Here is a 7,992-nt window from a genome sequence, read left to right on the forward strand (position 1 = left end):
CTTCGGCCACCTGAGGATCTAGTGGTGAGGAGGATCTGTAATGGCCCAGGAATCTGGCAGAATTACAGATCTTTCTCCGGAAGTCACTGATCACCACCCAGTCACCTGGTTGGAGGTTCTGCAGTGGTCCTTCGAGCGGGTCGGGTCGGATTGCTTTGACCTGGGCATATAGACTTCAACACCTGGGTGAGAGACCCACATTATGACAATATTACTTGGTCTACGTCCACTATTTTCATAGTAGGGTATGTGGATCGATCCTGGGAGTACATTAAACAAATATGTGATTCCCAAACAGTGATGTTGAATAGACGACCGCAGTCTCAGTACCAAAAATAAATGCATGCCCCATGCAGTGCAACAGCATAATATTATCACAATGTCTAAAATGTAAGGGATAATGTTTATAGAATATCAACCAGGCTAAAAAATAACCAAGAGTGTGTAAATCGTACAGGGTCGTTTTATTTTCTGGAAAGCATTTCTCCAATGTTGCTTGAACATAATCCTGCATACACAATCCATTAATTATGTTAAAAATAAGAAAAAATTTAATCTGAAAAATACTAACTGGACAATCTTATCAGCACTGGTTTATGTGATGTAATTCATCCATAGCTTTGACAGAGGGAGACAGACCTAATCGCGTTGGTATCCCTGTCAGAATTTCATGCGGGGACAGCCGGTCACAAAATGTGACCATTACTAGTGGGAGGCATGAAACCCAATCGGCTTACCTTCACTGGGATCCTATTTAGAAAACATGTGAATTATCATTAAACATTTCTTTTGTTTTACCACGACAGGGTATCAGCTCAATAAAGTCCATCATGAGGTGCTCGAAGGTAGCACTCAGAGTAGGATGGGAACAGCTTGCCATAGTAACATCTCTCGCTGCATTGTTCTGAGCACAAATAACACATTATATACAAAAACTTTCAGCACATATCGTGAAGCCTGGAATTTCGTAATGTTTACTTAATTCTCTTACCATCTCCCCTTTTGACAGATGGGCCTTACCATGAGTCAAACGAGCAAAGCAATGACAAAGTCGGCAGGGGAGATATGGTTTCCCTTGTGGACTATACCATCTGACGTTGTCACAATAACCTTTGGCTTTCCACAACGGCGATTTGGTGCGGGATCCCTGTGTATGGAGGGAAACAAGGTTAGTGAGGACATCTGTATCTTCTTCTTCTCTGGGGAAGACAACCATCGTTAGAACATGAGTAATGTTAGCTACAACGGCAGCTTTGGTGGCTCCATCGGCTCTAGCGTTTCCTTTTGAGACGGGGTCAAAGGCATTTGTTTGAGCAGCACAATGACAAATAGGAAATCAAGATGTGAGGGTTATGGCGTCATAGCATTTAAGGGATATTCTGTATAGTCCACTAGAAAGCTTCACTACACATTTTCACTTTGGCCTGTGCCTATTCCTGGTCACAACAAATAGAGACACAAAACACAACCAGTTGCACAAATAGACAATTACTGTTTAAAACAAAGACAGATGGTGAACAGACGGACAAAACGAATAGTTGTACTAAATAGTTTCAATCCTCATAGTTGAATTTTCAAGAGCTTCAGTAGTAATATCTGGGCCGGACGGAGCCACAACGGCTAACGCTGCCAAGCAGTCATGTGGGTCCGACTACCAGTGTTAGGAAGAAGAGTGGCTGGATTAAGAATGGTGCATTGATTGAAAGTGACATGAGGAAGTGGAAGTCAAACATGTTGATGATGGAGAGCTGTTGCTGGAGAGTTTTTTTGCTCTGTAGCAAGATGGAGGCTACAGCATGTGATAGTGAAACAGTGAGCAACAGAATGTAATTTATCTCAGTGAGGTTGTAACAACACAGCTCCTATGAAACCATCTTTCTTATCCACAGTTAAAGTGAAAGGGCACATCATATCCAGCAAACCCAAACATGGAACAGATGCAACAGCTTATTTAAAAGCAACATAACTTTCTTTTCCCTCAGATGTCTAATCAACTCTATCTGACGATAAGCCCTTCCCATGAGCCATTGCTGATAATGGCTGGCCAAGTATTACATAATCCACAATACAAGAGCGATGGTAACAACTTTTAAATTTTTTTTAAATTATATATATGTGGTTCTTGGCATATCTAAAATGGCGCAACTCTACCGTTGCCCAGTGTGTGACCCTGTAGAAAAAAAGCTAAATAATAATGTCACAGAGTGAACTGTTTAGGCACTGGAGTTTACTTTTAGACCCTTTGTGACCATTTTGATAAAAGTATTTATGGAGGACCTGTGTATCAGCGACACATGACTCCTCATCTGCTGAGCAGATCAATCTTGTAAGAGCTCTTGTAAGAGCACATGTTGCCCCCCGGATGCTGCGCTCGTCAAATGAGCGTCGCCTGGCTCTGCCGGCCATACAGCCACGGCAATCCAGGCTATTCTCATTTGTAGTTCCACGTTGGTGGAACGAGCTGCCAAAAATGACCAGAGCGGGGACCTCCCTCTCTGTTTTTAAGAAGCACCTGAAGACCCAGCTCTTCAGTGAGTACCTCCTGTCCTAATCTACAATTACTTTGCACCACCTTGCAGTATTTATTGTTACACCAATGTTGTTGTTACACTAATCTCTGTCGCAATGTAGCTGAATGTTATTCTCCCTTGTAAGTCGCTTTGGATAAAAGCGTCTGCCAAATGACTAAATGTAATGTAAATGTAATCAATAATCAACATATTGGATTAGGGTGCTGCCGTTTATGAATTGGAAACTAGCTAAATCTTCTCCTAATGCACCAGAAAACACTGCCTATGAGACTCAGAGACTCTGCCTAACCCTGTGCCATGCGAGTCCACGTGTAACTTTTCCCTTTAAAAGTGAAAGCAAATCATAATTGTGAGTCTTTGTCCACAGGGATGCTAAAGAAAACATTTTGATGTACCCAGGACTTGAGACAAAGTAGTAGTATTAGTAGAATTAGGAGCAACAGGCGCTCTGTGATGAACGGCGCCATTCACAGCTCACAAATCCTGAACAAATTGCCACGAGACTCCGTCTGCATTCTCAACAGGCAGTATTTGTGTATTGCATGGAGATGAGGGGCATGGTACAACAATTCCTGCTGCTAAGAGTGATTGAAATACTGGGGTAATTCCTTTTGCTGATAACAATTTACATTTATGACTTTCCCTAAAAAAAATTTTTTTCTCAAACACTTTATCCTGTCCTTCATTACCAATTCTGGCAGTACAATGCAATTCTGAAGGGTCATAAAATCTCTGCTGTGGTTCCACAATTCATTGACTCTCTTTTTTTAAAATTATTATGGAATGTGGAGCCTTTTTCTGTAAATTCTATGCATAGTGATAATCTGGTGTAATTCTGGGCTACACTGAATCATGGAATTGTCTGTATCTTTCTGAACACGCAAGATTTTAAGACCACTCAGAAGAACGGGGTAGCAGTGGGATAGTATGAAAATGTGATGCAATGTCGTAGTGTTAGCTTAATCTTCATCCTCCATTACATCAAGGTACGGTGAAACTCTCTACCATTCTTAGTCCTGCAGCTACTACAACGGTGGTCAAGCTTCCTATAGTGGTGGGTTTGATGTAAGTTCATTAGTGCATAGCACTGAATATCTTCGAGTCTACGTGAAATGGTATTTGCTCAACATTTATCTGGACCATCTGATGGTCGGGCATCGATTGGCTGGGGCCAGAACAGGGAGAACAAGTGTATCTTCTAGGTTGGGCATCTGGAGTAGGAGCATCTGTTGTGGGGGTGGGGGTGTTCTTTTCTCCCAGTTCTGCCTTGGGATACCGTCATTGCTGAAGGCATTCTTGGTAACGGCCACGCCCAGGCGGGCATGGCAGGTGGGTGAATGAACAGGGCTTTGTCCTCATTCCAGGCACCTTCCTCTCCATCCTCCTTTCTGTTGGGTTTGTTAGGATGGGAACAGGCATACTGTCCGTGATTGTTACAGTAGTAGCATACAAACAAACGGTCACTGCCATTTCCCAGTCCTTCTTGGCCTGGCATGTCTTTTCGTCTGCCCGGCCCTCCTCATCCTCGTCCTTTCTGGGTCCCGGTTGGTTCGTCTCACAGAAAAACAGTTGAACCATGTCCAAGTTATCAGCTGCTGCGGTGCACATTCTTCGCTGCATTCTGTTTATCTTATGGACAAGTACTACTATTTTGTGAGGTGCTGCTGGGACATTAACCATCTGTTGAATGGCATTACTTTGTTTCTGCTTTGTCTCCCTATTTCTTGCCTCTCTCTCCCACGCACCATATGCTTTCCAATCCACCCTCCCTTTTCTTCTCTTCTCTCCCTTTTCATAACATTCCAGTTTTTCCATTAAATTCTCGATCTGATCTCTACTAAAGCTCCCGTTAAATGGAAAACCCAGTTTTTCCCATTATTTTAATTGTTGCACTGTGTCCTCGCCACTTTGTTTTCGGAGTGGTTTTCATTCGAGTCTCCCCCATTTCACTGGATGGTGGAATTGGGAGAGAGAAAAATGAAAGCATGAGAAAAAAACAAGATGGTAGTGCAGAGTCACTTTCCACACATACACACTTTGTCTCTTATTTCCAAATTATTTCAGTGCTTGCAATATTCTTTCCCAGCAATCTCAACAAAATGTGAAGATTTTTTCCAAACAAGGTGTCACTTGTGCAAATCAAGCAAATATTTTTAAAGTTATGACTTGTTAATGACAAGGGTGTGGCAAACAGTGTTTCTGGGATAATCACCTCCAAAGTTTTACCCACACCAGGTTCATTCAGCCAGCTCCCAGAATGCAAATGGGGTTGACGGACAAACAAAGCCTCATGGCTAATTAACATACTGATGAATAGGCCAATCCCAAACAGATAAACAAAACAACTCATTTTGTTTTTAAAAAATATTTTATTTAACAATAAGAATATACATGCTTTATAAAAGTGGAATAATTTTGGAGTTTAAAAGTACGGACAACACAAAAAAATGTAGAGTCTATCAATATTATGAGTCTGAAATCTGAAAATCACCACACTCAACAGACTTCATCACATCATCGTCGGTCTCAACCGGTGGTTCTTAAAAATATTCAGTTTCATCGTCACATTAAGTTTGAAATCTGCTGTTTGAAATGTTCTCCAAGTAATATCAGATACACCGTCGCTGTCGTTCTCCACGTCGCCGGCAGAGAACTGACTATCATCGCGGAAAATGTCCAAATGTCCATCGCGGAAAATGTCCAAGTCCAGCACGCGCTGCTAACACTGACTTGGATCAATCGCACTGGTCAGATTAAGGTCCGAAATATGATTCAGACCTTCCGCTACTCGCTTTGCACAATCCATAACAATACAGAGAAGAAAGTTTTCACAGACAAGTGAGCCCGAAACACCCCCGTGCTGGGCTATAACCCTCTGTTTACGGAAGTGACGCGAAGGGATTTTCTTCTTTGCCATTTTATTAACAGTGGCTCCCTGTGTGTAAGAGTAGTCAGATTTAAAGGTTGAATTCTATCAAAACGGTTTCACATTGTGACTTCATATCACATGGAATATGGATGAATAATCTTCACCTGGACGCTCGTTTTAAAGGACGATTGATTGGCATTATTCAGCGCCATTCCCGTCCCGGTAAGTGGAATGGAATATTTAACTCCATGGTTTAACATTTTATTACTATTTATAAATCAAACTCGGTTTTGAAAATACGTTGAGATATACAAAAAAAACACAAAGGAACACAAATCTGGAAAAATCTCATTTTCCTGCAAGAAAGGTTTTCAACTTATTTGGCTGCTCCTGGCGACTTTAGAAATGCGCAAGATGGCAAGTTTTGCTGTGGTGGGACACAAATATTTTATTCGATATATTTTAATTGTGTATAATTCTGTTCTTTCACCAGGGGATCATGTGCTGGGCTAATCAGATTTATTAAGTGCAACACACACATACCATGCATTCACTTGTTTCATTGTGATTTACCAGCCAGGTAGTTTTGTATGATACATACATTTTGTACCTCAAGACTGTGATAAAATCACTCCGAAATCACAATATCCATACGTGTTCCAGCATGATCTATTGTCCAGGCGGTCGGTATCTCATACATTCCACACACCCCAGGCACCAATAAGATCACTCAGGATTCATGTGAACTTATTACTACGCATAGGATAAATACAAATGAAACCCTATTAGAGTGCCTGGCAAAAATGAACAAAAGATGGAAAGAACAAAAAGCCAACCATGAAATGGGCCATTTTTGTCAGCCCCAAACTATCCAACACCTCATGAAACTAACTAGAAATGAAGCCCGGAAACTAGACCAGCAGTACTTCCAAAAATAAATCTTGTTCTTTTTGGAAGTAACGTAATTTCTTTTGCAAAATAATTGAGACAATAAAGTGATGTACTCTCAAGCTGTGAAACAGCATTGTCTGGTTGATACTTGCCCAGAGGGAGCTCTGAAGCACACAAAAAATTGGGCAGCCCTGTGACCAGCCTCTAGTTTCCTACAATAATACAATACATGATGTAAAATAATGAGCAGTACAGTTAGGGGCAGGTGCAAAATAAGAGACATGCAAAGGCAAAAAGTTCTCTGCCCACTTGACAGTCTCTTTGTTTCAGAGGGATATGGGAGTAGTGTCTGAAATAGATAACTAGGAAAGAAGGGAGTGTACAACAGTGTACAATATGATTGTCTCTTTCATGAGACGAGGGACGTAAATAGGGAGTCATGCACCTGTTTCTGATAATTAAAATACTGTAAAAGAAAGCATGGTACTGTATCGCTTACTGAACGATAGCCTTCAGGCCAAGATACAGACTAGACAAAATGAGGCCTACACGGGAGACATATAAAACAATTATCTAAGAATAAAAGAATATATCTAAGAATACAGAATTTTCCATCACAGACACTACGTTCGATTTGGCCGAAACTATACATTTATGTTTCCCCCATGACATGAATGTCTGCAATGTCTGTAGGCCTGGAATGGCATTATGTTTCATTAGATTAATTCCTGGGTTCTTCCTCACATTTACCCGATTCATGTGAAAACTCACTGCAACTAGGGTTTGAGCAACTTCTAGTAACTTGTTTAATAAATGGAATCGAACCCAGGGCCCTCTTGCTGTGCGGCAGCAGTGCATGCACTGTGCAGCCATGCACCAATAATAATTGCTATTTTAGTTCAAAATATGGAAAATGTGTAATCCCACAGGAGTAAATAATCTGGATTATAATATATTATGTTTAATATTGGCAGAAGAGTGTTCTCCCTCCTGCCCTCACTCCTATCAGATAAATTATCCTCCCTTTCCTCCCCCACTCTCCCTCTTTCCTCCCCCCACACCTTCCATCGTAAGACAGGGCTGTAAAGACGGCTGAGCTCCTCTGAATCCCTTGGACTAGGAGGAGACGAACAAAGAGAGGGAGAGTGGGATGGATAGAGGAGGGGGGGATTCATTGCGCAGTCCGAACCGCACTCCTCCTTCTCCTCCTTCTCCTCCTCCCTCTTCCCTCAGAACTTGTGTTTTCTCTTCTTTGGGGCGCGACCGCAGAGTTGGAGAGCGTGAGGGAAGGGAGGGAGGTGAGGAGACAAAAAGAGAGGCTCCGCATACAGAGATAGGGAGGGAGGGAAGGCGAGAGAGGGAGGGAGGGGAGGAGGTATTCTCACAGGGATAAAAAAATAGTCTGAGAAAGAAATGGAAGCGGGATAGGGGGATCACATGGAGTCACATCAATGAGTTTCTGCTGTTTTGTTTTAGAATATTGATTATTGTTATAATATGAATGTTTTGTAATATAGTACAAAACATTGGTATAATGTGAATATGTTTTTATTTATTGTTTATTATTATTATTATTATTATTATTATTATTATTAGTATTATTAGTATTATTATTATTATTATTATTATAAAATACTAATACTACTAATACTAATATAAATAATAGGAAAGCAACTTTAGCAGTACAGTGGAATGGATATT

The sequence above is a fragment of the Zeus faber genome (assembly GCF_960531495.2).
Source record: "Zeus faber genome assembly, chromosome: 2".
NCBI classification, from domain to species: domain Eukaryota; kingdom Metazoa; phylum Chordata; class Actinopteri; order Zeiformes; family Zeidae; genus Zeus; species Zeus faber.